This window comes from Dunckerocampus dactyliophorus, chromosome 12 (genome assembly GCF_027744805.1).
Source record: "Dunckerocampus dactyliophorus isolate RoL2022-P2 chromosome 12, RoL_Ddac_1.1, whole genome shotgun sequence".
Lineage (NCBI taxonomy): Eukaryota > Metazoa > Chordata > Actinopteri > Syngnathiformes > Syngnathidae > Dunckerocampus > Dunckerocampus dactyliophorus.
This window is the reverse complement of record NC_072830.1, coordinates 12,978,104-13,005,239: the sequence shown is the minus strand read 5'-3', so window position 1 is coordinate 13,005,239 and position 27,136 is coordinate 12,978,104. Positions and strand designations below refer to the sequence as shown.

Here is a 27,136-nt window from a genome sequence, read left to right as displayed (position 1 = left end):
GGTTTTGTGTGAGAACCAGGTGTTGGCAAAAATTAGAGCGCAGCACTCTCTTATTTCCTGAATGGAACCGACACCGCCTGAGAGACTGCAGCCCTTATCCAGCGCTTTAGCCCACACGGCCATATTACCGAGGAAGATTACTCAGAGAGGAGAAATTTGACTGCATGATGAGATGGCCGGTATTTGGAACAGCAAAACCTCGTGCTCACTTGACTTCTCCTTCGGCGAATGGACACCAAACCAAAGCCACCAAAGTCCTCGTTAGTATAGTGGACAGTATCTCCGCCTGTCACGCGGAAGACCGGGGTTCGATTCCCCGACGGGGAGTCAATGTTATGTGTGTTACAGTTTCATGTTGAACCTCGTGCAGGGCTACTCTTGCAACAACACAGGCTAAGGCTAACCCGTCTCAACAGAACTCTTTGAATCTTCCTTTCGAAGTGCTCGGCTGTGTTGGGCAATCAGACAGCCATGAAGCACAGTACCTTGCTACCAAAGCATTCCGTTCTCGGTGAACAGAGCTTACCTGGGCTTTCAACCCATGCCTCCTGAGAAGCAGAAAGCTAAATTTGGCGCTGTCACACGGAAGACCGATATTCGATTCCCCGACGGGGAGTCAATGTTATGCGTGTTTCAGTTTCATGTTAAACCTCGAGCAGGATTACTCTTGCAACAACACATCCGTCGGGTAAGGCTCACCCGTCTCACAAGAACGTTTTGAATCTTCCTTTCGAAGTGCTCGGCTGTGTTGGACAATCTGACAGCCATGAAGCACAGTACCTTGCTACCAAAGCATTCCGTTCTCGGTGAACAGAGCTTACCTGGGCTTTCAACCCGTGCCTCCTGAGAAGCAGAAAGCTAAATTTGGCGCTCTACACCGCTCAGCCACACTACCTAAAACGGTGCCCTCGTCAGGAAAAAACGGTGGCATTTTACATTTTGCTGACACCGTAGCAAAGTCAAGAGAAACTGCACAACGGACAATAGCCTTGCGGGTGTCAGCAGAGTGGCGCAGCGGAAGCGTGCTGGGCCCATAACCCAGAGGTCGATGGATCGAAACCATCCTCTGCTATTTGACACTCTTTTAGAATGCCGCAGACGTATTGGTCGCGTTCCGTTGACAGCCCACCTTTTTAACGTTGCGTTCATGACAGACGTTGTAAGGCGGACCACGCGGAAGGCAGATGTTGGTTTGGCTGACTTGGAGATTTTTTTGATGTGCTTCACAATTTCACAGAAGCCAGCACTCATGATATTCAACTTTGAGATCTGCCCACAGACGGACTCCCTGAATGTTATGACGTGTGTACGCGGCTGTTCGTGAGGTGCTGGAGTATGTTGCACAATCCTACAGACATCAAGCACACTATTTTGATAGCATTTCTTACCTAGCTTATTTATAAAAGAAAGGCAAGCAGAAAGAACTTGTTTCCACCTGGTTTCGAACCAGGGACCTTTCGCGTGTTAGGCGAACGTGATAACCACTACACAATGGAAACCACGATCGCCTAACGTTTTTAACAGGACTGGCAAAAACAATTCCAGTCTAACTGGTCTTGTCTGTGCTGGGGATGAGGTTGTTAATATTTGGCCAATACGGTGCGCAGATTTCACTGGTTGAAGTCGCCAGCTGCCAAAAACGCAGTGTCAGCCAACCTGTACACCATGTGTACTCACCTCCTTGTGAGGGTCTGGGGTAAGTTGCACAATCTTCCAGACATCAAGCACACTGTCTTGTTTGCATTTCTTACCTTGCTTATTTCTCAAAGTAAGAAAGGAATGATGAAAGGTCTTGTTTCCACCCGGTTTCGAACCGGGGACCTTTCGCGTGTGAGGCGAACGTGATAACCACTACACTATGGAAACTGCAAACTGGCCTTTTTCTAAATAATGCCGGTCTTACCAGACCAGACAGAACCAGCTCTTATTCCTCATGTGGACTTTCTTCTCCTTGGTCTTGTCTGTGTAGAGGATGAGGTTGCTGTTTTCACACAATGACATAACACCGGCCAGCCCCTTTGTGCAGGCCAGTGATGCAATCCGATCACTGCGGTGTCATCCGGGAAATAAACATGGCCTATGTGGCCAAACTGGGGACAGGGCGCAGCTCTGTCTGTGGCATGAGTGTTGCTGTGTACGTGGTCCAGTGTGTTCTCGTCACAGGTTGGAATGTCTACATGCTGGTAATATTTGTGCAATACCTGTGGATTTCACTGTTGGAGGTTGCTGTGCACATTGTGAGTCTGTAGCTGATCGGTGGATTCTGAGGTTTTGTGTGAGAACCAGGTGTTGGCAAAAATTAGAGCGCAGCACTCTCTTATTTCCTGAATGGAACCGACACCGCCTGAGAGACTGCAGCCCTTATCCAGCGCTTTAGCCCACACGGCCATATTACCGAGGAAGATTACTCAGAGAGGAGAAATTTGACTGCATGATGAGATGGCCGGTATTTGGAACAGCAAAACCTCGTGCTCACTTGACTTCTCCTTCGGCGAATGGACACCAAACCAAAGCCACCAAAGTCCTCGTTAGTATAGTGGACAGTATCTCCGCCTGTCACGCGGAAGACCGGGGTTCGATTCCCCGACGGGGAGTCAATGTTATGTGTGTTACAGTTTCATGTTGAACCTCGTGCAGGGCTACTCTTGCAACAACACAGGCTAAGGCTAACCCGTCTCAACAGAACTCTTTGAATCTTCCTTTCGAAGTGCTCGGCTGTGTTGGGCAATCAGACAGCCATGAAGCACAGTACCTTGCTACCAAAGCATTCCGTTCTCGGTGAACAGAGCTTACCTGGGCTTTCAACCCATGCCTCCTGAGAAGCAGAAAGCTAAATTTGGCGCTGTCACACGGAAGACCGATATTCGATTCCCCGACGGGGAGTCAATGTTATGCGTGTTTCAGTTTCATGTTAAACCTCGAGCAGGATTACTCTTGCAACAACACATCCGTCGGGTAAGGCTCACCCGTCTCACAAGAACGCTTTGAATCTTCCTTTCGAAGTGCTCGGCTGTGTTGGACAATCTGACAGCCATGAAGCACAGTACCTTGCTACCAAAGCATTCCGTTCTCGGTGAACAGAGCTTACCTGGGCTTTCAACCCGTGCCTCCTGAGAAGCAGAAAGCTAAATTTGGCGCTCTACACCGCTCAGCCACACTACCTAAAACGGTGCCCTCGTCAGGAAAAAACGGTGGCATTTTACATTTTGCTGACACCGTAGCAAAGTCAAGAGAAACTGCACAACGGACAATAGCCTTGCGGGTGTCAGCAGAGTGGCGCAGCGGAAGCGTGCTGGGCCCATAACCCAGAGGTCGATGGATCGAAACCATCCTCTGCTATTTGACACTCTTTTAGAATGCCGCAGACGTATTGGTCGCGTTCCGTTGACAGCCCACCTTTTTAACGTTGCGTTCATGACAGACGTTGTAAGGCGGACCACGCGGAAGGCCGATGTTGGTTTGGCTGACTTGGAGATTTTTTTGATGTGCTTCACAATTTCACAGAAGCCAGCACTCATGATATTCAACTTTGAGATCTGCCCACAGACGGACTCCCTGAATGTTATGACGTGTGTACGCGGCTGTTCGTGAGGTGCTGGAGTATGTTGCACAATCCTACAGACATCAAGCACACTATTTTGATAGCATTTCTTACCTAGCTTATTTATAAAAGAAAGGCAAGCAGAAAGAACTTGTTTCCACCTGGTTTCGAACCAGGGACCTTTCGCGTGTTAGGCGAACGTGATAACCACTACACAATGGAAACCACGATTGCCTAACGTTTTTAACAGGACTGGCAAAAACAATTCCAGTCTAACTGGTCTTGTCTGTGCTGGGGATGAGGTTGTTAATATTTGGCCAATACGGTGCGCAGATTTCACTGGTTGAAGTCGCCAGCTGCCAAAAACGCAGTGTCAGCCAACCTGTACACCATGTGTACTCACCTCCTTGTGAGGGTCTGGGGTAAGTTGCACAATCTTCCAGACATCAAGCACACTGTCTTGTTTGCATTTCTTACCTTGCTTATTTCTCAAAGTAAGAAAGGAATGATGAAAGGTCTTGTTTCCACCCGGTTTCGAACCGGGGACCTTTCGCGTGTGAGGCGAACGTGATAACCACTACACTATGGAAACTGCAAGCTGGCCTTTTTCTAAATAATGCCGGTCTTACCAGACCAGACAGAACCAGCTCTTATTCCTCATGTGGACTTTCTTCTCCTTGGTCTTGTCTGTGTAGAGGATGAGGTTGCTGTTTTCACACAATGACATCACACCGGCCAGCCCCTTTGTGCAGGCCAGTGATGCAATCCGATCACTGCGGTGTCATCCGGGAAATAAACATGGCCTATGTGGCCAAACTGGGGACAGGGCGCAGCTCTGTCTGTGGCATGAGTGTTGCTGTGTACGTGGTCCAGTGTGTTCTCGTCACAGGTTGGAATGTCTACATGCTGGTAATATTTGTGCAATACCTGTGGATTTCACTGTTGGAGGTTGCTGTGCACATTGTGAGTCTGTAGCTGATCGGTGGATTCTGAGGTTTTGTGTGAGAACCAGGTGTTGGCAAAAATTAGAGCGCAGCACTCTCTTATTTCCTGAATGGAACCGACACCGCCTGAGAGACTGCAGCCCTTATCCAGCGCTTTAGCCCACACGGCCATATTACCGAGGAAGATTACTCAGAGAGGAGAAATTTGACTGCATGATGAGATGGCCGGTATTTGGAACAGCAAAACCTCGTGCTCACTTGACTTCTCCTTCGGCGAATGGACACCAAACCAAAGCCACCAAAGTCCTCGTTAGTATAGTGGACAGTATCTCCGCCTGTCACGCGGAAGACCGGGGTTCGATTCCCCGACGGGGAGTCAATGTTATGTGTGTTACAGTTTCATGTTGAACCTCGTGCAGGGCTACTCTTGCAACAACACAGGCTAAGGCTAACCCGTCTCAACAGAACTCTTTGAATCTTCCTTTCGAAGTGCTCGGCTGTGTTGGGCAATCAGACAGCCATGAAGCACAGTACCTTGCTACCAAAGCATTCCGTTCTCGGTGAACAGAGCTTACCTGGGCTTTCAACCCATGCCTCCTGAGAAGCAGAAAGCTAAATTTGGCGCTGTCACACGGAAGACCGATATTCGATTCCCCGACGGGGAGTCAATGTTATGCGTGTTTCAGTTTCATGTTAAACCTCGAGCAGGATTACTCTTGCAACAACACATCCGTCGGGTAAGGCTCACCCGTCTCACAAGAACGCTTTGAATCTTCCTTTCGAAGTGCTCGGCTGTGTTGGACAATCTGACAGCCATGAAGCACAGTACCTTGCTACCAAAGCATTCCGTTCTCGGTGAACAGAGCTTACCTGGGCTTTCAACCCGTGCCTCCTGAGAAGCAGAAAGCTAAATTTGGCGCTCTACACCGCTCAGCCACACTACCTAAAACGGTGCCCTCGTCAGGAAAAAACGGTGGCATTTTACATTTTGCTGACACCGTAGCAAAGTCAAGAGAAACTGCACAACGGACAATAGCCTTGCGGGTGTCAGCAGAGTGGCGCAGCGGAAGCGTGCTGGGCCCATAACCCAGAGGTCGATGGATCGAAACCATCCTCTGCTATTTGACACTCTTTTAGAATGCCGCAGACGTATTGGTCGCGTTCCGTTGACAGCCCACCTTTTTAACGTTGCGTTCATGACAGACGTTGTAAGGCGGACCACGCGGAAGGCCGATGTTGGTTTGGCTGACTTGGAGATTTTTTTGATGTGCTTCACAATTTCACAGAAGCCAGCACTCATGATATTCAACTTTGAGATCTGCCCACAGACGGACTCCCTGAATGTTATGACGTGTGTACGCGGCTGTTCGTGAGGTGCTGGAGTATGTTGCACAATCCTACAGACATCAAGCACACTATTTTGATAGCATTTCTTACCTAGCTTATTTATAAAAGAAAGGCAAGCAGAAAGAACTTGTTTCCACCTGGTTTCGAACCAGGGACCTTTCGCGTGTTAGGCGAACGTGATAACCACTACACAATGGAAACCACGATCGCCTAACGTTTTTAACAGGACTGGCAAAAACAATTCCAGTCTAACTGGTCTTGTCTGTGCTGGGGATGAGGTTGTTAATATTTGGCCAATACGGTGCGCAGATTTCACTGGTTGAAGTCGCCAGCTGCCAAAAACGCAGTGTCAGCCAACCTGTACACCATGTGTACTCACCTCCTTGTGAGGGTCTGGGGTAAGTTGCACAATCTTCCAGACATCAAGCACACTGTCTTGTTTGCATTTCTTACCTTGCTTATTTCTCAAAGTAAGAAAGGAATGATGAAAGGTCTTGTTTCCACCCGGTTTCGAACCGGGGACCGTTCGCGTGTAAGGCGAACGTGATAACCACTACACTATGGAATCTTCAAGCTGGCCTTTTTCTAAATAATGCCGGTCTTACCAGACCAGACAGAACCAGCTCTTATTCCTCATGTGGACTTTCTTCTCCTTGGTCTTGTCTGTGTAGAGGATGAGGTTGCTGTTTTCACACAATGACATCACACCGGCCAGCCCCTTTGTGCAGGCCAGTGATGCAATCCGATCACTGCGGTGTCATCCGGGAAATAAACATGGCCTATGTGGCCAAACTGGGGACAGGGCGCAGCTCTGTCTGTGGCATGAGTGTTGCTGTGTACGTGGTCCAGTGTGTTCTCGTCACAGGTTGGAATGTCTACATGCTGGTAATATTTGTGCAATACCTGTGGATTTCACTGTTGGAGGTTGCTGTGCACATTGTGAGTCTGTAGCTGATCGGTGGATTCTGAGGTTTTGTGTGAGAACCAGGTGTTGGCAAAAATTAGAGCGCAGCACTCTCTTATTTCCTGAATGGAACCGACACCGCCTGAGAGACTGCAGCCCTTATCCAGCGCTTTAGCCCACACGGCCATATTACCGAGGAAGATTACTCAGAGAGGAGAAATTTGACTGCATGATGAGATGGCCGGTATTTGGAACAGCAAAACCTCGTGCTCACTTGACTTCTCCTTCGGCGAATGGACACCAAACCAAAGCCACCAAAGTCCTCGTTAGTATAGTGGACAGTATCTCCGCCTGTCACGCGGAAGACCGGGGTTCGATTCCCCGACGGGGAGTCAATGTTATGTGTGTTACAGTTTCATGTTGAACCTCGTGCAGGGCTACTCTTGCAACAACACAGGCTAAGGCTAACCCGTCTCAACAGAACTCTTTGAATCTTCCTTTCGAAGTGCTCGGCTGTGTTGGGCAATCAGACAGCCATGAAGCACAGTACCTTGCTACCAAAGCATTCCGTTCTCGGTGAACAGAGCTTACCTGGGCTTTCAACCCATGCCTCCTGAGAAGCAGAAAGCTAAATTTGGCGCTGTCACACGGAAGACCGATATTCGATTCCCCGACGGGGAGTCAATGTTATGCGTGTTTCAGTTTCATGTTAAACCTCGAGCAGGATTACTCTTGCAACAACACATCCGTCGGGTAAGGCTCACCCGTCTCACAAGAACGCTTTGAATCTTCCTTTCGAAGTGCTCGGCTGTGTTGGACAATCTGACAGCCATGAAGCACAGTACCTTGCTACCAAAGCATTCCGTTCTCGGTGAACAGAGCTTACCTGGGCTTTCAACCCGTGCCTCCTGAGAAGCAGAAAGCTAAATTTGGCGCTCTACACCGCTCAGCCACACTACCTAAAACGGTGCCCTCGTCAGGAAAAAACGGTGGCATTTTACATTTTGCTGACACCGTAGCAAAGTCAAGAGAAACTGCACAACGGACAATAGCCTTGCGGGTGTCAGCAGAGTGGCGCAGCGGAAGCGTGCTGGGCCCATAACCCAGAGGTCGATGGATCGAAACCATCCTCTGCTATTTGACACTCTTTTAGAATGCCGCAGACGTATTGGTCGCGTTCCGTTGACAGCCCACCTTTTTAACGTTGCGTTCATGACAGACGTTGTAAGGCGGACCACGCGGAAGGCCGATGTTGGTTTGGCTGACTTGGAGATTTTTTTGATGTGCTTCACAATTTCACAGAAGCCAGCACTCATGATATTCAACTTTGAGATCTGCCCACAGACGGACTCCCTGAATGTTATGACGTGTGTACGCGGCTGTTCGTGAGGTGCTGGAGTATGTTGCACAATCCTACAGACATCAAGCACACTATTTTGATAGCATTTCTTACCTAGCTTATTTATAAAAGAAAGGCAAGCAGAAAGAACTTGTTTCCACCTGGTTTCGAACCAGGGACCTTTCGCGTGTTAGGCGAACGTGATAACCACTACACAATGGAAACCACGATCGCCTAACGTTTTTAACAGGACTGGCAAAAACAATTCCAGTCTAACTGGTCTTGTCTGTGCTGGGGATGAGGTTGTTAATATTTGGCCAATACGGTGCGCAGATTTCACTGGTTGAAGTCGCCAGCTGCCAAAAACGCAGTGTCAGCCAACCTGTACACCATGTGTACTCACCTCCTTGTGAGGGTCTGGGGTAAGTTGCACAATCTTCCAGACATCAAGCACACTGTCTTGTTTGCATTTCTTACCTTGCTTATTTCTCAAAGTAAGAAAGGAATGATGAAAGGTCTTGTTTCCACCCGGTTTCGAACCGGGGACCTTTCGCGTGTGAGGCGAACGTGATAACCACTACACTATGGAAACTGCAAGCTGGCCTTTTTCTAAATAATGCCGGTCTTACCAGACCAGACAGAACCAGCTCTTATTCCTCATGTGGACTTTCTTCTCCTTGGTCTTGTCTGTGTAGAGGATGAGGTTGCTGTTTTCACACAATGACATCACACCGGCCAGCCCCTTTGTGCAGGCCAGTGATGCAATCCGATCACTGCGGTGTCATCCGGGAAATAAACATGGCCTATGTGGCCAAACTGGGGACAGGGCGCAGCTCTGTCTGTGGCATGAGTGTTGCTGTGTACGTGGTCCAGTGTGTTCTCGTCACAGGTTGGAATGTCTACATGCTGGTAATATTTGTGCAATACCTGTGGATTTCACTGTTGGAGGTTGCTGTGCACATTGTGAGTCTGTAGCTGATCGGTGGATTCTGAGGTTTTGTGTGAGAACCAGGTGTTGGCAAAAATTAGAGCGCAGCACTCTCTTATTTCCTGAATGGAACCGACACCGCCTGAGAGACTGCAGCCCTTATCCAGCGCTTTAGCCCACACGGCCATATTACCGAGGAAGATTACTCAGAGAGGAGAAATTTGACTGCATGATGAGATGGCCGGTATTTGGAACAGCAAAACCTCGTGCTCACTTGACTTCTCCTTCGGCGAATGGACACCAAACCAAAGCCACCAAAGTCCTCGTTAGTATAGTGGACAGTATCTCCGCCTGTCACGCGGAAGACCGGGGTTCGATTCCCCGACGGGGAGTCAATGTTATGTGTGTTACAGTTTCATGTTGAACCTCGTGCAGGGCTACTCTTGCAACAACACAGGCTAAGGCTAACCCGTCTCAACAGAACTCTTTGAATCTTCCTTTCGAAGTGCTCGGCTGTGTTGGGCAATCAGACAGCCATGAAGCACAGTACCTTGCTACCAAAGCATTCCGTTCTCGGTGAACAGAGCTTACCTGGGCTTTCAACCCATGCCTCCTGAGAAGCAGAAAGCTAAATTTGGCGCTGTCACACGGAAGACCGATATTCGATTCCCCGACGGGGAGTCAATGTTATGCGTGTTTCAGTTTCATGTTAAACCTCGAGCAGGATTACTCTTGCAACAACACATCCGTCGGGTAAGGCTCACCCGTCTCACAAGAACGCTTTGAATCTTCCTTTCGAAGTGCTCGGCTGTGTTGGACAATCTGACAGCCATGAAGCACAGTACCTTGCTACCAAAGCATTCCGTTCTCGGTGAACAGAGCTTACCTGGGCTTTCAACCCGTGCCTCCTGAGAAGCAGAAAGCTAAATTTGGCGCTCTACACCGCTCAGCCACACTACCTAAAACGGTGCCCTCGTCAGGAAAAAACGGTGGCATTTTACATTTTGCTGACACCGTAGCAAAGTCAAGAGAAACTGCACAACGGACAATAGCCTTGCGGGTGTCAGCAGAGTGGCGCAGCGGAAGCGTGCTGGGCCCATAACCCAGAGGTCGATGGATCGAAACCATCCTCTGCTATTTGACACTCTTTTAGAATGGAAACTGCAAGCTGGCCTTTTTCTAAATAATGCCGGTCTTACCAGACCAGACAGAACCAGTTCTTATTCCTCATGTGGACTTTCTTCTCCTTGGTCTTGTCTGTGTAGAGGATGAGGTTGCTGTTTTCACACAATGACATCACACCGGCCAGCCCCTTTGTGCAGGCCAGTGATGCAATCCGATCACTGCGGTGTCATCCGGGAAATAAACATGGCCTATGTGGCCAAACTGGGGACAGGGCGCAGCTCTGTCTGTGGCATGAGTGTTGCTGTGTACGTGGTCCAGTGTGTTCTCGTCACAGGTTGGAATGTCTACATGCTGGTAATATTTGTGCAATACCTGTGGATTTCACTGTTGGAGGTTGCTGTGCACATTGTGAGTCTGTAGCTGATCGGTGGATTCTGAGGTTTTGTGTGAGAACCAGGTGTTGGCAAAAATTAGAGCGCAGCACTCTCTTATTTCCTGAATGGAACCGACACCGCCTGAGAGACTGCAGCCCTTATCCAGCGCTTTAGCCCACACGGCCATATTACCGAGGAAGATTACTCAGAGAGGAGAAATTTGACTGCATGATGAGATGGCCGGTATTTGGAACAGCAAAACCTCGTGCTCACTTGACTTCTCCTTCGGCGAATGGACACCAAACCAAAGCCACCAAAGTCCTCGTTAGTATAGTGGACAGTATCTCCGCCTGTCACGCGGAAGACCGGGGTTCGATTCCCCGACGGGGAGTCAATGTTATGTGTGTTACAGTTTCATGTTGAACCTCGTGCAGGGCTACTCTTGCAACAACACAGGCTAAGGCTAACCCGTCTCAACAGAACTCTTTGAATCTTCCTTTCGAAGTGCTCGGCTGTGTTGGGCAATCAGACAGCCATGAAGCACAGTACCTTGCTACCAAAGCATTCCGTTCTCGGTGAACAGAGCTTACCTGGGCTTTCAACCCATGCCTCCTGAGAAGCAGAAAGCTAAATTTGGCGCTGTCACACGGAAGACCGATATTCGATTCCCCGACGGGGAGTCAATGTTATGCGTGTTTCAGTTTCATGTTAAACCTCGAGCAGGATTACTCTTGCAACAACACATCCGTCGGGTAAGGCTCACCCGTCTCACAAGAACGCTTTGAATCTTCCTTTCGAAGTGCTCGGCTGTGTTGGACAATCTGACAGCCATGAAGCACAGTACCTTGCTACCAAAGCATTCCGTTCTCGGTGAACAGAGCTTACCTGGGCTTTCAACCCGTGCCTCCTGAGAAGCAGAAAGCTAAATTTGGCGCTCTACACCGCTCAGCCACACTACCTAAAACGGTGCCCTCGTCAGGAAAAAACGGTGGCATTTTACATTTTGCTGACACCGTAGCAAAGTCAAGAGAAACTGCACAACGGACAATAGCCTTGCGGGTGTCAGCAGAGTGGCGCAGCGGAAGCGTGCTGGGCCCATAACCCAGAGGTCGATGGATCGAAACCATCCTCTGCTATTTGACACTCTTTTAGAATGCCGCAGACGTATTGGTCGCGTTCCGTTGACAGCCCACCTTTTTAACGTTGCGTTCATGACAGACGTTGTAAGGCGGACCACGCGGAAGGCCGATGTTGGTTTGGCTGACTTGGAGATTTTTTTGATGTGCTTCACAATTTCACAGAAGCCAGCACTCATGATATTCAACTTTGAGATCTGCCCACAGACGGACTCCCTGAATGTTATGACGTGTGTACGCGGCTGTTCGTGAGGTGCTGGAGTATGTTGCACAATCCTACAGACATCAAGCACACTATTTTGATAGCATTTCTTACCTAGCTTATTTATAAAAGAAAGGCAAGCAGAAAGAACTTGTTTCCACCTGGTTTCGAACCAGGGACCTTTCGCGTGTTAGGCGAACGTGATAACCACTACACAATGGAAACCACGATCGCCTAACGTTTTTAACAGGACTGGCAAAAACAATTCCAGTCTAACTGGTCTTGTCTGTGCTGGGGATGAGGTTGTTAATATTTGGCCAATACGGTGCGCAGATTTCACTGGTTGAAGTCGCCAGCTGCCAAAAACGCAGTGTCAGCCAACCTGTACACCATGTGTACTCACCTCCTTGTGAGGGTCTGGGGTAAGTTGCACAATCTTCCAGACATCAAGCACACTGTCTTGTTTGCATTTCTTACCTTGCTTATTTCTCAAAGTAAGAAAGGAATGATGAAAGGTCTTGTTTCCACCCGGTTTCGAACCGGGGACCTTTCGCGTGTGAGGCGAACGTGATAACCACTACACTATGGAAACTGCAAGCTGGCCTTTTTCTAAATAATGCCGGTCTTACCAGACCAGACAGAACCAGCTCTTATTCCTCATGTGGACTTTCTTCTCCTTGGTCTTGTCTGTGTAGAGGATGAGGTTGCTGTTTTCACACAATGACATCACACCGGCCAGCCCCTTTGTGCAGGCCAGTGATGCAATCCGATCACTGCGGTGTCATCCGGGAAATAAACATGGCCTATGTGGCCAAACTGGGGACAGGGCGCAGCTCTGTCTGTGGCATGAGTGTTGCTGTGTACGTGGTCCAGTGTGTTCTCGTCACAGGTTGGAATGTCTACATGCTGGTAATATTTGTGCAATACCTGTGGATTTCACTGTTGGAGGTTGCTGTGCACATTGTGAGTCTGTAGCTGATCGGTGGATTCTGAGGTTTTGTGTGAGAACCAGGTGTTGGCAAAAATTAGAGCGCAGCACTCTCTTATTTCCTGAATGGAACCGACACCGCCTGAGAGACTGCAGCCCTTATCCAGCGCTTTAGCCCACACGGCCATATTACCGAGGAAGATTACTCAGAGAGGAGAAATTTGACTGCATGATGAGATGGCCGGTATTTGGAACAGCAAAACCTCGTGCTCACTTGACTTCTCCTTCGGCGAATGGACACCAAACCAAAGCCACCAAAGTCCTCGTTAGTATAGTGGACAGTATCTCCGCCTGTCACGCGGAAGACCGGGGTTCGATTCCCCGACGGGGAGTCAATGTTATGTGTGTTACAGTTTCATGTTGAACCTCGTGCAGGGCTACTCTTGCAACAACACAGGCTAAGGCTAACCCGTCTCAACAGAACTCTTTGAATCTTCCTTTCGAAGTGCTCGGCTGTGTTGGGCAATCAGACAGCCATGAAGCACAGTACCTTGCTACCAAAGCATTCCGTTCTCGGTGAACAGAGCTTACCTGGGCTTTCAACCCATGCCTCCTGAGAAGCAGAAAGCTAAATTTGGCGCTGTCACACGGAAGACCGATATTCGATTCCCCGACGGGGAGTCAATGTTATGCGTGTTTCAGTTTCATGTTAAACCTCGAGCAGGATTACTCTTGCAACAACACATCCGTCGGGTAAGGCTCACCCGTCTCACAAGAACGCTTTGAATCTTCCTTTCGAAGTGCTCGGCTGTGTTGGACAATCTGACAGCCATGAAGCACAGTACCTTGCTACCAAAGCATTCCGTTCTCGGTGAACAGAGCTTACCTGGGCTTTCAACCCGTGCCTCCTGAGAAGCAGAAAGCTAAATTTGGCGCTCTACACCGCTCAGCCACACTACCTAAAACGGTGCCCTCGTCAGGAAAAAACGGTGGCATTTTACATTTTGCTGACACCGTAGCAAAGTCAAGAGAAACTGCACAACGGACAATAGCCTTGCGGGTGTCAGCAGAGTGGCGCAGCGGAAGCGTGCTGGGCCCATAACCCAGAGGTCGATGGATCGAAACCATCCTCTGCTATTTGACACTCTTTTAGAATGCCGCAGACGTATTGGTCGCGTTCCGTTGACAGCCCACCTTTTTAACGTTGCGTTCATGACAGACGTTGTAAGGCGGACCACGCGGAAGGCCGATGTTGGTTTGGCTGACTTGGAGATTTTTTTGATGTGCTTCACAATTTCACAGAAGCCAGCACTCATGATATTCAACTTTGAGATCTGCCCACAGACGGACTCCCTGAATGTTATGACGTGTGTACGCGGCTGTTCGTGAGGTGCTGGAGTATGTTGCACAATCCTACAGACATCAAGCACACTATTTTGATAGCATTTCTTACCTAGCTTATTTATAAAAGAAAGGCAAGCAGAAAGAACTTGTTTCCACCTGGTTTCGAACCAGGGACCTTTCGCGTGTTAGGCGAACGTGATAACCACTACACAATGGAAACCACGATCGCCTAACGTTTTTAACAGGACTGGCAAAAACAATTCCAGTCTAACTGGTCTTGTCTGTGCTGGGGATGAGGTTGTTAATATTTGGCCAATACGGTGCGCAGATTTCACTGGTTGAAGTCGCCAGCTGCCAAAAACGCAGTGTCAGCCAACCTGTACACCATGTGTACTCACCTCCTTGTGAGGGTCTGGGGTAAGTTGCACAATCTTCCAGACATCAAGCACACTGTCTTGTTTGCATTTCTTACCTTGCTTATTTCTCAAAGTAAGAAAGGAATGATGAAAGGTCTTGTTTCCACCCGGTTTCGAACCGGGGACCTTTCGCGTGTGAGGCGAACGTGATAACCACTACACTATGGAAACTGCAAGCTGGCCTTTTTCTAAATAATGCCGGTCTTACCAGACCAGACAGAACCAGCTCTTATTCCTCATGTGGACTTTCTTCTCCTTGGTCTTGTCTGTGTAGAGGATGAGGTTGCTGTTTTCACACAATGACATCACACCGGCCAGCCCCTTTGTGCAGGCCAGTGATGCAATCCGATCACTGCGGTGTCATCCGGGAAATAAACATGGCCTATGTGGCCAAACTGGGGACAGGGCGCAGCTCTGTCTGTGGCATGAGTGTTGCTGTGTACGTGGTCCAGTGTGTTCTCGTCACAGGTTGGAATGTCTACATGCTGGTAATATTTGTGCAATACCTGTGGATTTCACTGTTGGAGGTTGCTGTGCACATTGTGAGTCTGTAGCTGATCGGTGGATTCTGAGGTTTTGTGTGAGAACCAGGTGTTGGCAAAAATTAGAGCGCAGCACTCTCTTATTTCCTGAATGGAACCGACACCGCCTGAGAGACTGCAGCCCTTATCCAGCGCTTTAGCCCACACGGCCATATTACCGAGGAAGATTACTCAGAGAGGAGAAATTTGACTGCATGATGAGATGGCCGGTATTTGGAACAGCAAAACCTCGTGCTCACTTGACTTCTCCTTCGGCGAATGGACACCAAACCAAAGCCACCAAAGTCCTCGTTAGTATAGTGGACAGTATCTCCGCCTGTCACGCGGAAGACCGGGGTTCGATTCCCCGACGGGGAGTCAATGTTATGTGTGTTACAGTTTCATGTTGAACCTCGTGCAGGGCTACTCTTGCAACAACACAGGCTAAGGCTAACCCGTCTCAACAGAACTCTTTGAATCTTCCTTTCGAAGTGCTCGGCTGTGTTGGGCAATCAGACAGCCATGAAGCACAGTACCTTGCTACCAAAGCATTCCGTTCTCGGTGAACAGAGCTTACCTGGGCTTTCAACCCATGCCTCCTGAGAAGCAGAAAGCTAAATTTGGCGCTGTCACACGGAAGACCGATATTCGATTCCCCGACGGGGAGTCAATGTTATGCGTGTTTCAGTTTCATGTTAAACCTCGAGCAGGATTACTCTTGCAACAACACATCCGTCGGGTAAGGCTCACCCGTCTCACAAGAACGCTTTGAATCTTCCTTTCGAAGTGCTCGGCTGTGTTGGACAATCTGACAGCCATGAAGCACAGTACCTTGCTACCAAAGCATTCCGTTCTCGGTGAACAGAGCTTACCTGGGCTTTCAACCCGTGCCTCCTGAGAAGCAGAAAGCTAAATTTGGCGCTCTACACCGCTCAGCCACACTACCTAAAACGGTGCCCTCGTCAGGAAAAAACGGTGGCATTTTACATTTTGCTGACACCGTAGCAAAGTCAAGAGAAACTGCACAACGGACAATAGCCTTGCGGGTGTCAGCAGAGTGGCGCAGCGGAAGCGTGCTGGGCCCATAACCCAGAGGTCGATGGATCGAAACCATCCTCTGCTATTTGACACTCTTTTAGAATGCCGCAGACGTATTGGTCGCGTTCCGTTGACAGCCCACCTTTTTAACGTTGCGTTCATGACAGACGTTGTAAGGCGGACCACGCGGAAGGCCGATGTTGGTTTGGCTGACTTGGAGATTTTTTTGATGTGCTTCACAATTTCACAGAAGCCAGCACTCATGATATTCAACTTTGAGATCTGCCCACAGACGGACTCCCTGAATGTTATGACGTGTGTACGCGGCTGTTCGTGAGGTGCTGGAGTATGTTGCACAATCCTACAGACATCAAGCACACTATTTTGATAGCATTTCTTACCTAGCTTATTTATAAAAGAAAGGCAAGCAGAAAGAACTTGTTTCCACCTGGTTTCGAACCAGGGACCTTTCGCGTGTTAGGCGAACGTGATAACCACTACACAATGGAAACCACGATCGCCTAACGTTTTTAACAGGACTGGCAAAAACAATTCCAGTCTAACTGGTCTTGTCTGTGCTGGGGATGAGGTTGTTAATATTTGGCCAATACGGTGCGCAGATTTCACTGGTTGAAGTCGCCAGCTGCCAAAAACGCAGTGTCAGCCAACCTGTACACCATGTGTACTCACCTCCTTGTGAGGGTCTGGGGTAAGTTGCACAATCTTCCAGACATCAAGCACACTGTCTTGTTTGCATTTCTTACCTTGCTTATTTCTCAAAGTAAGAAAGGAATGATGAAAGGTCTTGTTTCCACCCGGTTTCGAACCGGGGACCTTTCGCGTGTGAGGCGAACGTGATAACCACTACACTATGGAAACTGCAAGCTGGCCTTTTTCTAAATAATGCCGGTCTTACCAGACCAGACAGAACCAGCTCTTATTCCTCATGTGGACTTTCTTCTCCTTGGTCTTGTCTGTGTAGAGGATGAGGTTGCTGTTTTCACACAATGACATCACACCGGCCAGCCCCTTTGTGCAGGCCAGTGATGCAATCCGATCACTGCGGTGTCATCCGGGAAATAAACATGGCCTATGTGGCCAAACTGGGGACAGGGCGCAGCTCTGTCTGTGGCATGAGTGTTGCTGTGTACGTGGTCCAGTGTGTTCTCGTCACAGGTTGGAATGTCTACATGCTGGTAATATTTGTGCAATACCTGTGGATTTCACTGTTGGAGGTTGCTGTGCACATTGTGAGTCTGTAGCTGATCGGTGGATTCTGAGGTTTTGTGTGAGAACCAGGTGTTGGCAAAAATTAGAGCGCAGCACTCTCTTATTTCCTGAATGGAACCGACACCGCCTGAGAGACTGCAGCCCTTATCCAGCGCTTTAGCCCACACGGCCATATTACCGAGGAAGATTACTCAGAGAGGAGAAATTTGACTGCATGATGAGATGGCCGGTATTTGGAACAGCAAAACCTCGTGCTCACTTGACTTCTCCTTCGGCGAATGGACACCAAACCAAAGCCACCAAAGTCCTCGTTAGTATAGTGGACAGTATCTCCGCCTGTCACGCGGAAGACCGGGGTTCGATTCCCCGACGGGGAGTCAATGTTATGTGTGTTACAGTTTCATGTTGAACCTCGTGCAGGGCTACTCTTGCAACAACACAGGCTAAGGCTAACCCGTCTCAACAGAACTCTTTGAATCTTCCTTTCGAAGTGCTCGGCTGTGTTGGGCAATCAGACAGCCATGAAGCACAGTACCTTGCTACCAAAGCATTCCGTTCTCGGTGAACAGAGCTTACCTGGGCTTTCAACCCATGCCTCCTGAGAAGCAGAAAGCTAAATTTGGCGCTGTCACACGGAAGACCGATATTCGATTCCCCGACGGGGAGTCAATGTTATGCGTGTTTCAGTTTCATGTTAAACCTCGAGCAGGATTACTCTTGCAACAACACATCCGTCGGGTAAGGCTCACCCGTCTCACAAGAACGCTTTGAATCTTCCTTTCGAAGTGCTCGGCTGTGTTGGACAATCTGACAGCCATGAAGCACAGTACCTTGCTACCAAAGCATTCCGTTCTCGGTGAACAGAGCTTACCTGGGCTTTCAACCCGTGCCTCCTGAGAAGCAGAAAGCTAAATTTGGCGCTCTACACCGCTCAGCCACACTACCTAAAACGGTGCCCTCGTCAGGAAAAAACGGTGGCATTTTACATTTTGCTGACACCGTAGCAAAGTCAAGAGAAACTGCACAACGGACAATAGCCTTGCGGGTGTCAGCAGAGTGGCGCAGCGGAAGCGTGCTGGGCCCATAACCCAGAGGTCGATGGATCGAAACCATCCTCTGCTATTTGACACTCTTTTAGAATGGAAACTGCAAGCTGGCCTTTTTCTAAATAATGCCGGTCTTACCAGACCAGACAGAACCAGTTCTTATTCCTCATGTGGACTTTCTTCTCCTTGGTCTTGTCTGTGTAGAGGATGAGGTTGCTGTTTTCACACAATGACATCACACCGGCCAGCCCCTTTGTGCAGGCCAGTGATGCAATCCGATCACTGCGGTGTCATCCGGGAAATAAACATGGCCTATGTGGCCAAACTGGGGACAGGGCGCAGCTCTGTCTGTGGCATGAGTGTTGCTGTGTACGTGGTCCAGTGTGTTCTCGTCACAGGTTGGAATGTCTACATGCTGGTAATATTTGTGCAATACCTGTGGATTTCACTGTTGGAGGTTGCTGTGCACATTGTGAGTCTGTAGCTGATCGGTGGATTCTGAGGTTTTGTGTGAGAACCAGGTGTTGGCAAAAATTAGAGCGCAGCACTCTCTTATTTCCTGAATGGAACCGACACCGCCTGAGAGACTGCAGCCCTTATCCAGCGCTTTAGCCCACACGGCCATATTACCGAGGAAGATTACTCAGAGAGGAGAAATTTGACTGCATGATGAGATGGCCGGTATTTGGAACAGCAAAACCTCGTGCTCACTTGACTTCTCCTTCGGCGAATGGACACCAAACCAAAGCCACCAAAGTCCTCGTTAGTATAGTGGACAGTATCTCCGCCTGTCACGCGGAAGACCGGGGTTCGATTCCCCGACGGGGAGTCAATGTTATGTGTGTTACAGTTTCATGTTGAACCTCGTGCAGGGCTACTCTTGCAACAACACAGGCTAAGGCTAACCCGTCTCAACAGAACTCTTTGAATCTTCCTTTCGAAGTGCTCGGCTGTGTTGGGCAATCAGACAGCCATGAAGCACAGTACCTTGCTACCAAAGCATTCCGTTCTCGGTGAACAGAGCTTACCTGGGCTTTCAACCCATGCCTCCTGAGAAGCAGAAAGCTAAATTTGGCGCTGTCACACGGAAGACCGATATTCGATTCCCCGACGGGGAGTCAATGTTATGCGTGTTTCAGTTTCATGTTAAACCTCGAGCAGGATTACTCTTGCAACAACACATCCGTCGGGTAAGGCTCACCCGTCTCACAAGAACGCTTTGAATCTTCCTTTCGAAGTGCTCGGCTGTGTTGGACAATCTGACAGCCATGAAGCACAGTACCTTGCTACCAAAGCATTCCGTTCTCGGTGAACAGAGCTTACCTGGGCTTTCAACCCGTGCCTCCTGAGAAGCAGAAAGCTAAATTTGGCGCTCTACACCGCTCAGCCACACTACCTAAAACGGTGCCCTCGTCAGGAAAAAACGGTGGCATTTTACATTTTGCTGACACCGTAGCAAAGTCAAGAGAAACTGCACAACGGACAATAGCCTTGCGGGTGTCAGCAGAGTGGCGCAGCGGAAGCGTGCTGGGCCCATAACCCAGAGGTCGATGGATCGAAACCATCCTCTGCTATTTGACACTCTTTTAGAATGCCGCAGACGTATTGGTCGCGTTCCGTTGACAGCCCACCTTTTTAACGTTGCGTTCATGACAGACGTTGTAAGGCGGACCACGCGGAAGGCCGATGTTGGTTTGGCTGACTTGGAGATTTTTTTGATGTGCTTCACAATTTCACAGAAGCCAGCACTCATGATATTCAACTTTGAGATCTGCCCACAGACGGACTCCCTGAATGTTATGACGTGTGTACGCGGCTGTTCGTGAGGTGCTGGAGTATGTTGCACAATCCTACAGACATCAAGCACACTATTTTGATAGCATTTCTTACCTAGCTTATTTATAAAAGAAAGGCAAGCAGAAAGAACTTGTTTCCACCTGGTTTCGAACCAGGGACCTTTCGCGTGTTAGGCGAACGTGATAACCACTACACAATGGAAACCACGATCGCCTAACGTTTTTAACAGGACTGGCAAAAACAATTCCAGTCTAACTGGTCTTGTCTGTGCTGGGGATGAGGTTGTTAATATTTGGCCAATACGGTGCGCAGATTTCACTGGTTGAAGTCGCCAGCTGCCAAAAACGCAGTGTCAGCCAACCTGTACACCATGTGTACTCACCTCCTTGTGAGGGTCTGGGGTAAGTTGCACAATCTTCCAGACATCAAGCACACTGTCTTGTTTGCATTTCTTACCTTGCTTATTTCTCAAAGTAAGAAAGGAATGATGAAAGGTCTTGTTTCCACCCGGTTTCGAACCGGGGACCTTTCGCGTGTGAGGCGAACGTGATAACCACTACACTATGGAAACTGCAAGCTGGCCTTTTTCTAAATAATGCCGGTCTTACCAGACCAGACAGAACCAGTTCTTATTCCTCATGTGGACTTTCTTCTCCTTGGTCTTGTCTGTGTAGAGGATGAGGTTGCTGTTTTCACACAATGACATCACACCGGCCAGCCCCTTTGTGCAGGCCAGTGATGCAATCCGATCACTGCGGTGTCATCCGGGAAATAAACATGGCCTATGTGGCCAAACTGGGGACAGGGCGCAGCTCTGTCTGTGGCATGAGTGTTGCTGTGTACGTGGTCCAGTGTGTTCTCGTCACAGGTTGGAATGTCTACATGCTGGTAATATTTGTGCAATACCTGTGGATTTCACTGTTGGAGGTTGCTGTGCACATTGTGAGTCTGTAGCTGATCGGTGGATTCTGAGGTTTTGTGTGAGAACCAGGTGTTGGCAAAAATTAGAGCGCAGCACTCTCTTATTTCCTGAATGGAACCGACACCGCCTGAGAGACTGCAGCCCTTATCCAGCGCTTTAGCCCACACGGCCATATTACCGAGGAAGATTACTCAGAGAGGAGAAATTTGACTGCATGATGAGATGGCCGGTATTTGGAACAGCAAAACCTCGTGCTCACTTGACTTCTCCTTCGGCGAATGGACACCAAACCAAAGCCACCAAAGTCCTCGTTAGTATAGTGGACAGTATCTCCGCCTGTCACGCGGAAGACCGGGGTTCGATTCCCCGACGGGGAGTCAATGTTATGTGTGTTACAGTTTCATGTTGAACCTCGTGCAGGGCTACTCTTGCAACAACACAGGCTAAGGCTAACCCGTCTCAACAGAACTCTTTGAATCTTCCTTTCGAAGTGCTCGGCTGTGTTGGGCAATCAGACAGCCATGAAGCACAGTACCTTGCTACCAAAGCATTCCGTTCTCGGTGAACAGAGCTTACCTGGGCTTTCAACCCATGCCTCCTGAGAAGCAGAAAGCTAAATTTGGCGCTGTCACACGGAAGACCGATATTCGATTCCCCGACGGGGAGTCAATGTTATGCGTGTTTCAGTTTCGTGTTAAACCTCGAGCAGGATTACTCTTGCAACAACACATCCGTCGGGTAAGGCTCACCCGTCTCACAAGAACGCTTTGAATCTTCCTTTCGAAGTGCTCGGCTGTGTTGGACAATCTGACAGCCATGAAGCACAGTACCTTGCTACCAAAGCATTCCGTTCTCGGTGAACAGAGCTTACCTGGGCTTTCAACCCGTGCCTCCTGAGAAGCAGAAAGCTAAATTTGGCGCTCTACACCGCTCAGCCACACTACCTAAAACGGTGCCCTCGTCAGGAAAAAACGGTGGCATTTTACATTTTGCTGACACCGTAGCAAAGTCAAGAGAAACTGCACAACGGACAATAGCCTTGCGGGTGTCAGCAGAGTGGCGCAGCGGAAGCGTGCTGGGCCCATAACCCAGAGGTCGATGGATCGAAACCATCCTCTGCTATTTGACACTCTTTTAGAATGGAAACTGCAAGCTGGCCTTTTTCTAAATAATGCCGGTCTTACCAGACCAGACAGAACCAGTTCTTATTCCTCATGTGGACTTTCTTCTCCTTGGTCTTGTCTGTGTAGAGGATGAGGTTGCTGTTTTCACACAATGACATCACACCGGCCAGCCCCTTTGTGCAGGCCAGTGATGCAATCCGATCACTGCGGTGTCATCCGGGAAATAAACATGGCCTATGTGGCCAAACTGGGGACAGGGCGCAGCTCTGTCTGTGGCATGAGTGTTGCTGTGTACGTGGTCCAGTGTGTTCTCGTCACAGGTTGGAATGTCTACATGCTGGTAATATTTGTGCAATACCTGTGGATTTCACTGTTGGAGGTTGCTGTGCACATTGTGAGTCTGTAGCTGATCGGTGGATTCTGAGGTTTTGTGTGAGAACCAGGTGTTGGCAAAAATTAGAGCGCAGCACTCTCTTATTTCCTGAATGGAACCGACACCGCCTGAGAGACTGCAGCCCTTATCCAGCGCTTTAGCCCACACGGCCATATTACCGAGGAAGATTACTCAGAGAGGAGAAATTTGACTGCATGATGAGATGGCCGGTATTTGGAACAGCAAAACCTCGTGCTCACTTGACTTCTCCTTCGGCGAATGGACACCAAACCAAAGCCACCAAAGTCCTCGTTAGTATAGTGGACAGTATCTCCGCCTGTCACGCGGAAGACCGGGGTTCGATTCCCCGACGGGGAGTCAATGTTATGTGTGTTACAGTTTCATGTTGAACCTCGTGCAGGGCTACTCTTGCAACAACACAGGCTAAGGCTAACCCGTCTCAACAGAACTCTTTGAATCTTCCTTTCGAAGTGCTCGGCTGTGTTGGGCAATCAGACAGCCATGAAGCACAGTACCTTGCTACCAAAGCATTCCGTTCTCGGTGAACAGAGCTTACCTGGGCTTTCAACCCATGCCTCCTGAGAAGCAGAAAGCTAAATTTGGCGCTGTCACACGGAAGACCGATATTCGATTCCCCGACGGGGAGTCAATGTTATGCGTGTTTCAGTTTCATGTTAAACCTCGAGCAGGATTACTCTTGCAACAACACATCCGTCGGGTAAGGCTCACCCGTCTCACAAGAACGCTTTGAATCTTCCTTTCGAAGTGCTCGGCTGTGTTGGACAATCTGACAGCCATGAAGCACAGTACCTTGCTACCAAAGCATTCCGTTCTCGGTGAACAGAGCTTACCTGGGCTTTCAACCCGTGCCTCCTGAGAAGCAGAAAGCTAAATTTGGCGCTCTACACCGCTCAGCCACACTACCTAAAACGGTGCCCTCGTCAGGAAAAAACGGTGGCATTTTACATTTTGCTGACACCGTAGCAAAGTCAAGAGAAACTGCACAACGGACAATAGCCTTGCGGGTGTCAGCAGAGTGGCGCAGCGGAAGCGTGCTGGGCCCATAACCCAGAGGTCGATGGATCGAAACCATCCTCTGCTATTTGACACTCTTTTAGAATGCCGCAGACGTATTGGTCGCGTTCCGTTGACAGCCCACCTTTTTAACGTTGCGTTCATGACAGACGTTGTAAGGCGGACCACGCGGAAGGCCGATGTTGGTTTGGCTGACTTGGAGATTTTTTTGATGTGCTTCACAATTTCACAGAAGCCAGCACTCATGATATTCAACTTTGAGATCTGCCCACAGACGGACTCCCTGAATGTTATGACGTGTGTACGCGGCTGTTCGTGAGGTGCTGGAGTATGTTGCACAATCCTACAGACATCAAGCACACTATTTTGATAGCATTTCTTACCTAGCTTATTTATAAAAGAAAGGCAAGCAGAAAGAACTTGTTTCCACCTGGTTTCGAACCACGGACCTTTCGCGTGTTAGGCGAACGTGATAACCACTACACAATGGAAACCACGATCGCCTAACGTTTTTAACAGGACTGGCAAAAACAATTCCAGTCTAACTGGTCTTGTCTGTGCTGGGGATGAGGTTGTTAATATTTGGCCAATACGGTGCGCAGATTTCACTGGTTGAAGTCGCCAGCTGCCAAAAACGCAGTGTCAGCCAACCTGTACACCATGTGTACTCACCTCCTTGTGAGGGTCTGGGGTAAGTTGCACAATCTTCCAGACATCAAGCACACTGTCTTGTTTGCATTTCTTACCTTGCTTATTTCTCAAAGTAAGAAAGGAATGATGAAAGGTCTTGTTTCCACCCGGTTTCGAACCGGGGACCTTTCGCGTGTGAGGCGAACGTGATAACCACTACACTATGGAAACTGCAAGCTGGCCTTTTTCTAAATAATGCCGGTCTTACCAGACCAGACAGAACCAGCTCTTATTCCTCATGTGGACTTTCTTCTCCTTGGTCTTGTCTGTGTAGAGGATGAGGTTGCTGTTTTCACACAATGACATCACACCGGCCAGCCCCTTTGTGCAGGCCAGTGATGCAATCCGATCACTGCGGTGTCATCCGGGAAATAAACATGGCCTATGTGGCCAAACTGGGGACAGGGCGCAGCTCTGTCTGTGGCATGAGTGTTGCTGTGTACGTGGTCCAGTGTGTTCTCGTCACAGGTTGGAATGTCTACATGCTGGTAATATTTGTGCAATACCTGTGGATTTCACTGTTGGAGGTTGCTGTGCACATTGTGAGTCTGTAGCTGATCGGTGGATTCTGAGGTTTTGTGTGAGAACCAGGTGTTGGCAAAAATTAGAGCGCAGCACTCTCTTATTTCCTGAATGGAACCGACACCGCCTGAGAGACTGCAGCCCTTATCCAGCGCTTTAGCCCACACGGCCATATTACCGAGGAAGATTACTCAGAGAGGAGAAATTTGACTGCATGATGAGATGGCCGGTATTTGGAACAGCAAAACCTCGTGCTCACTTGACTTCTCCTTCGGCGAATGGACACCAAACCAAAGCCACCAAAGTCCTCGTTAGTATAGTGGACAGTATCTCCGCCTGTCACGCGGAAGACCGGGGTTCGATTCCCCGACGGGGAGTCAATGTTATGTGTGTTACAGTTTCATGTTGAACCTCGTGCAGGGCTACTCTTGCAACAACACAGGCTAAGGCTAACCCGTCTCAACAGAACTCTTTGAATCTTCCTTTCGAAGTGCTCGGCTGTGTTGGGCAATCAGACAGCCATGAAGCACAGTACCTTGCTACCAAAGCATTCCGTTCTCGGTGAACAGAGCTTACCTGGGCTTTCAACCCATGCCTCCTGAGAAGCAGAAAGCTAAATTTGGCGCTGTCACACGGAAGACCGATATTCGATTCCCCGACGGGGAGTCAATGTTATGCGTGTTTCAGTTTCATGTTAAACCTCGAGCAGGATTACTCTTGCAACAACACATCCGTCGGGTAAGGCTCACCCGTCTCACAAGAACGCTTTGAATCTTCCTTTCGAAGTGCTCGGCTGTGTTGGACAATCTGACAGCCATGAAGCACAGTACCTTGCTACCAAAGCATTCCGTTCTCGGTGAACAGAGCTTACCTGGGCTTTCAACCCGTGCCTCCTGAGAAGCAGAAAGCTAAATTTGGCGCTCTACACCGCTCAGTCACACTACCTAAAACGGTGCCCTCGTCAGGAAAAAACGGTGGCATTTTACATTTTGCTGACACCGTAGCAAAGTCAAGAGAAACTGCACAACGGACAATAGCCTTGCGGGTGTCAGCAGAGTGGCGCAGCGGAAGCGTGCTGGGCCCATAACCCAGAGGTCGATGGATCGAAACCATCCTCTGCTATTTGACACTCTTTTAGAATGCCGCAGACGTATTGGTCGCGTTCCGTTGACAGCCCACCTTTTTAACGTTGCGTTCATGACAGACGTTGTAAGGCGGACCACGCGGAAGGCCGATGTTGGTTTGGCTGACTTGGAGATTTTTTTGATGTGCTTCACAATTTCACAGAAGCCAGCACTCATGATATTCAACTTTGAGATCTGCCCACAGACGGACTCCCTGAATGTTATGACGTGTGTACGCGGCTGTTCGTGAGGTGCTGGAGTATGTTGCACAATCCTACAGACATCAAGCACACTATTTTGATAGCATTTCTTACCTAGCTTATTTATAAAAGAAAGGCAAGCAGAAAGAACTTGTTTCCACCTGGTTTCGAACCAGGGACCTTTCGCGTGTTAGGCGAACGTGATAACCACTACACAATGGAAACCACGATCGCCTAACGTTTTTAACAGGACTGGCAAAAACAATTCCAGTCTAACTGGTCTTGTCTGTGCTGGGGATGAGGTTGTTAATATTTGGCCAATACGGTGCGCAGATTTCACTGGTTGAAGTCGCCAGCTGCCAAAAACGCAGTGTCAGCCAACCTGTACACCATGTGTACTCACCTCCTTGTGAGGGTCTGGGGTAAGTTGCACAATCTTCCAGACATCAAGCACACTGTCTTGTTTGCATTTCTTACCTTGCTTATTTCTCAAAGTAAGAAAGGAATGATGAAAGGTCTTGTTTCCACCCGGTTTCGAACCGGGGACCTTTCGCGTGTGAGGCGAACGTGATAACCACTACACTATGGAAACTGCAAGCTGGCCTTTTTCTAAATAATGCCGGTCTTACCAGACCAGACAGAACCAGCTCTTATTCCTCATGTGGACTTTCTTCTCCTTGGTCTTGTCTGTGTAGAGGATGAGGTTGCTGTTTTCACACAATGACATCACACCGGCCAGCCCCTTTGTGCAGGCCAGTGATGCAATCCGATCACTGCGGTGTCATCCGGGAAATAAACATGGCCTATGTGGCCAAACTGGGGACAGGGCGCAGCTCTGTCTGTGGCATGAGTGTTGCTGTGTACGTGGTCCAGTGTGTTCTCGTCACAGGTTGGAATGTCTACATGCTGGTAATATTTGTGCAATACCTGTGGATTTCACTGTTGGAGGTTGCTGTGCACATTGT

General features: G+C 49.1%; 46 non-coding genes across 46 annotated transcripts; 26 read left to right on the top strand and 20 right to left on the bottom strand.

Moving 5' to 3' along the window:
* Positions 1–255: 255 nt before the first annotated feature.
* trnad-guc (transfer RNA aspartic acid (anticodon GUC)) lies at positions 256–327 on the top strand. Its single transcript has one exon. It is a non-coding gene; the product is annotated as a tRNA-Asp (tRNA).
* A 673-nt stretch (positions 328–1,000) lies between these two features.
* On the top strand, positions 1,001–1,072 carry trnam-cau (transfer RNA methionine (anticodon CAU)). Its single transcript has one exon. It is a non-coding gene; the product is annotated as a tRNA-Met (tRNA).
* A 354-nt stretch (positions 1,073–1,426) lies between these two features.
* trnav-aac (transfer RNA valine (anticodon AAC)) lies at positions 1,427–1,499 on the bottom strand. Its single transcript has one exon. It is a non-coding gene; the product is annotated as a tRNA-Val (tRNA).
* Positions 1,500–1,793: 294 nt separating this feature from the next.
* Positions 1,794–1,866, bottom strand: trnav-cac (transfer RNA valine (anticodon CAC)). The gene has a single exon. It is a non-coding gene; the product is annotated as a tRNA-Val (tRNA).
* Positions 1,867–2,522: 656 nt separating this feature from the next.
* Positions 2,523–2,594, top strand: trnad-guc (transfer RNA aspartic acid (anticodon GUC)). The gene has a single exon. It is a non-coding gene; the product is annotated as a tRNA-Asp (tRNA).
* Positions 2,595–3,267: 673 nt separating this feature from the next.
* trnam-cau (transfer RNA methionine (anticodon CAU)) lies at positions 3,268–3,339 on the top strand. The gene has a single exon. It is a non-coding gene; the product is annotated as a tRNA-Met (tRNA).
* A 354-nt stretch (positions 3,340–3,693) lies between these two features.
* Positions 3,694–3,766, bottom strand: trnav-aac (transfer RNA valine (anticodon AAC)). The gene has a single exon. It is a non-coding gene; the product is annotated as a tRNA-Val (tRNA).
* Positions 3,767–4,060: 294 nt separating this feature from the next.
* trnav-cac (transfer RNA valine (anticodon CAC)) lies at positions 4,061–4,133 on the bottom strand. The gene has a single exon. It is a non-coding gene; the product is annotated as a tRNA-Val (tRNA).
* A 656-nt stretch (positions 4,134–4,789) lies between these two features.
* trnad-guc (transfer RNA aspartic acid (anticodon GUC)) lies at positions 4,790–4,861 on the top strand. The gene has a single exon. It is a non-coding gene; the product is annotated as a tRNA-Asp (tRNA).
* A 673-nt stretch (positions 4,862–5,534) lies between these two features.
* On the top strand, positions 5,535–5,606 carry trnam-cau (transfer RNA methionine (anticodon CAU)). The gene has a single exon. It is a non-coding gene; the product is annotated as a tRNA-Met (tRNA).
* A 354-nt stretch (positions 5,607–5,960) lies between these two features.
* On the bottom strand, positions 5,961–6,033 carry trnav-aac (transfer RNA valine (anticodon AAC)). The gene has a single exon. It is a non-coding gene; the product is annotated as a tRNA-Val (tRNA).
* Positions 6,034–6,327: 294 nt separating this feature from the next.
* On the bottom strand, positions 6,328–6,400 carry trnav-uac (transfer RNA valine (anticodon UAC)). Its single transcript has one exon. It is a non-coding gene; the product is annotated as a tRNA-Val (tRNA).
* Positions 6,401–7,056: 656 nt separating this feature from the next.
* Positions 7,057–7,128, top strand: trnad-guc (transfer RNA aspartic acid (anticodon GUC)). Its single transcript has one exon. It is a non-coding gene; the product is annotated as a tRNA-Asp (tRNA).
* Positions 7,129–7,801: 673 nt separating this feature from the next.
* Positions 7,802–7,873, top strand: trnam-cau (transfer RNA methionine (anticodon CAU)). Its single transcript has one exon. It is a non-coding gene; the product is annotated as a tRNA-Met (tRNA).
* Positions 7,874–8,227: 354 nt separating this feature from the next.
* trnav-aac (transfer RNA valine (anticodon AAC)) lies at positions 8,228–8,300 on the bottom strand. Its single transcript has one exon. It is a non-coding gene; the product is annotated as a tRNA-Val (tRNA).
* A 294-nt stretch (positions 8,301–8,594) lies between these two features.
* trnav-cac (transfer RNA valine (anticodon CAC)) lies at positions 8,595–8,667 on the bottom strand. Its single transcript has one exon. It is a non-coding gene; the product is annotated as a tRNA-Val (tRNA).
* Positions 8,668–9,323: 656 nt separating this feature from the next.
* Positions 9,324–9,395, top strand: trnad-guc (transfer RNA aspartic acid (anticodon GUC)). Its single transcript has one exon. It is a non-coding gene; the product is annotated as a tRNA-Asp (tRNA).
* Positions 9,396–10,068: 673 nt separating this feature from the next.
* trnam-cau (transfer RNA methionine (anticodon CAU)) lies at positions 10,069–10,140 on the top strand. Its single transcript has one exon. It is a non-coding gene; the product is annotated as a tRNA-Met (tRNA).
* A 681-nt stretch (positions 10,141–10,821) lies between these two features.
* On the top strand, positions 10,822–10,893 carry trnad-guc (transfer RNA aspartic acid (anticodon GUC)). The gene has a single exon. It is a non-coding gene; the product is annotated as a tRNA-Asp (tRNA).
* A 673-nt stretch (positions 10,894–11,566) lies between these two features.
* Positions 11,567–11,638, top strand: trnam-cau (transfer RNA methionine (anticodon CAU)). The gene has a single exon. It is a non-coding gene; the product is annotated as a tRNA-Met (tRNA).
* A 354-nt stretch (positions 11,639–11,992) lies between these two features.
* On the bottom strand, positions 11,993–12,065 carry trnav-aac (transfer RNA valine (anticodon AAC)). The gene has a single exon. It is a non-coding gene; the product is annotated as a tRNA-Val (tRNA).
* A 294-nt stretch (positions 12,066–12,359) lies between these two features.
* On the bottom strand, positions 12,360–12,432 carry trnav-cac (transfer RNA valine (anticodon CAC)). Its single transcript has one exon. It is a non-coding gene; the product is annotated as a tRNA-Val (tRNA).
* Positions 12,433–13,088: 656 nt separating this feature from the next.
* trnad-guc (transfer RNA aspartic acid (anticodon GUC)) lies at positions 13,089–13,160 on the top strand. The gene has a single exon. It is a non-coding gene; the product is annotated as a tRNA-Asp (tRNA).
* A 673-nt stretch (positions 13,161–13,833) lies between these two features.
* On the top strand, positions 13,834–13,905 carry trnam-cau (transfer RNA methionine (anticodon CAU)). The gene has a single exon. It is a non-coding gene; the product is annotated as a tRNA-Met (tRNA).
* A 354-nt stretch (positions 13,906–14,259) lies between these two features.
* Positions 14,260–14,332, bottom strand: trnav-aac (transfer RNA valine (anticodon AAC)). The gene has a single exon. It is a non-coding gene; the product is annotated as a tRNA-Val (tRNA).
* Positions 14,333–14,626: 294 nt separating this feature from the next.
* Positions 14,627–14,699, bottom strand: trnav-cac (transfer RNA valine (anticodon CAC)). The gene has a single exon. It is a non-coding gene; the product is annotated as a tRNA-Val (tRNA).
* Positions 14,700–15,355: 656 nt separating this feature from the next.
* On the top strand, positions 15,356–15,427 carry trnad-guc (transfer RNA aspartic acid (anticodon GUC)). The gene has a single exon. It is a non-coding gene; the product is annotated as a tRNA-Asp (tRNA).
* A 673-nt stretch (positions 15,428–16,100) lies between these two features.
* Positions 16,101–16,172, top strand: trnam-cau (transfer RNA methionine (anticodon CAU)). The gene has a single exon. It is a non-coding gene; the product is annotated as a tRNA-Met (tRNA).
* Positions 16,173–16,526: 354 nt separating this feature from the next.
* On the bottom strand, positions 16,527–16,599 carry trnav-aac (transfer RNA valine (anticodon AAC)). The gene has a single exon. It is a non-coding gene; the product is annotated as a tRNA-Val (tRNA).
* A 294-nt stretch (positions 16,600–16,893) lies between these two features.
* trnav-cac (transfer RNA valine (anticodon CAC)) lies at positions 16,894–16,966 on the bottom strand. Its single transcript has one exon. It is a non-coding gene; the product is annotated as a tRNA-Val (tRNA).
* A 656-nt stretch (positions 16,967–17,622) lies between these two features.
* Positions 17,623–17,694, top strand: trnad-guc (transfer RNA aspartic acid (anticodon GUC)). Its single transcript has one exon. It is a non-coding gene; the product is annotated as a tRNA-Asp (tRNA).
* A 673-nt stretch (positions 17,695–18,367) lies between these two features.
* On the top strand, positions 18,368–18,439 carry trnam-cau (transfer RNA methionine (anticodon CAU)). Its single transcript has one exon. It is a non-coding gene; the product is annotated as a tRNA-Met (tRNA).
* Positions 18,440–19,120: 681 nt separating this feature from the next.
* trnad-guc (transfer RNA aspartic acid (anticodon GUC)) lies at positions 19,121–19,192 on the top strand. The gene has a single exon. It is a non-coding gene; the product is annotated as a tRNA-Asp (tRNA).
* A 673-nt stretch (positions 19,193–19,865) lies between these two features.
* Positions 19,866–19,937, top strand: trnam-cau (transfer RNA methionine (anticodon CAU)). Its single transcript has one exon. It is a non-coding gene; the product is annotated as a tRNA-Met (tRNA).
* A 354-nt stretch (positions 19,938–20,291) lies between these two features.
* trnav-aac (transfer RNA valine (anticodon AAC)) lies at positions 20,292–20,364 on the bottom strand. Its single transcript has one exon. It is a non-coding gene; the product is annotated as a tRNA-Val (tRNA).
* Positions 20,365–20,658: 294 nt separating this feature from the next.
* Positions 20,659–20,731, bottom strand: trnav-cac (transfer RNA valine (anticodon CAC)). Its single transcript has one exon. It is a non-coding gene; the product is annotated as a tRNA-Val (tRNA).
* A 656-nt stretch (positions 20,732–21,387) lies between these two features.
* On the top strand, positions 21,388–21,459 carry trnad-guc (transfer RNA aspartic acid (anticodon GUC)). The gene has a single exon. It is a non-coding gene; the product is annotated as a tRNA-Asp (tRNA).
* Positions 21,460–22,132: 673 nt separating this feature from the next.
* Positions 22,133–22,204, top strand: trnam-cau (transfer RNA methionine (anticodon CAU)). The gene has a single exon. It is a non-coding gene; the product is annotated as a tRNA-Met (tRNA).
* A 681-nt stretch (positions 22,205–22,885) lies between these two features.
* Positions 22,886–22,957, top strand: trnad-guc (transfer RNA aspartic acid (anticodon GUC)). Its single transcript has one exon. It is a non-coding gene; the product is annotated as a tRNA-Asp (tRNA).
* A 673-nt stretch (positions 22,958–23,630) lies between these two features.
* Positions 23,631–23,702, top strand: trnam-cau (transfer RNA methionine (anticodon CAU)). Its single transcript has one exon. It is a non-coding gene; the product is annotated as a tRNA-Met (tRNA).
* Positions 23,703–24,056: 354 nt separating this feature from the next.
* On the bottom strand, positions 24,057–24,129 carry trnav-aac (transfer RNA valine (anticodon AAC)). Its single transcript has one exon. It is a non-coding gene; the product is annotated as a tRNA-Val (tRNA).
* Positions 24,130–24,423: 294 nt separating this feature from the next.
* On the bottom strand, positions 24,424–24,496 carry trnav-cac (transfer RNA valine (anticodon CAC)). The gene has a single exon. It is a non-coding gene; the product is annotated as a tRNA-Val (tRNA).
* A 656-nt stretch (positions 24,497–25,152) lies between these two features.
* trnad-guc (transfer RNA aspartic acid (anticodon GUC)) lies at positions 25,153–25,224 on the top strand. Its single transcript has one exon. It is a non-coding gene; the product is annotated as a tRNA-Asp (tRNA).
* Positions 25,225–25,897: 673 nt separating this feature from the next.
* On the top strand, positions 25,898–25,969 carry trnam-cau (transfer RNA methionine (anticodon CAU)). The gene has a single exon. It is a non-coding gene; the product is annotated as a tRNA-Met (tRNA).
* A 354-nt stretch (positions 25,970–26,323) lies between these two features.
* Positions 26,324–26,396, bottom strand: trnav-aac (transfer RNA valine (anticodon AAC)). Its single transcript has one exon. It is a non-coding gene; the product is annotated as a tRNA-Val (tRNA).
* A 294-nt stretch (positions 26,397–26,690) lies between these two features.
* On the bottom strand, positions 26,691–26,763 carry trnav-cac (transfer RNA valine (anticodon CAC)). Its single transcript has one exon. It is a non-coding gene; the product is annotated as a tRNA-Val (tRNA).
* Between the last annotated feature and the right edge of the window lie 373 nt (positions 26,764–27,136).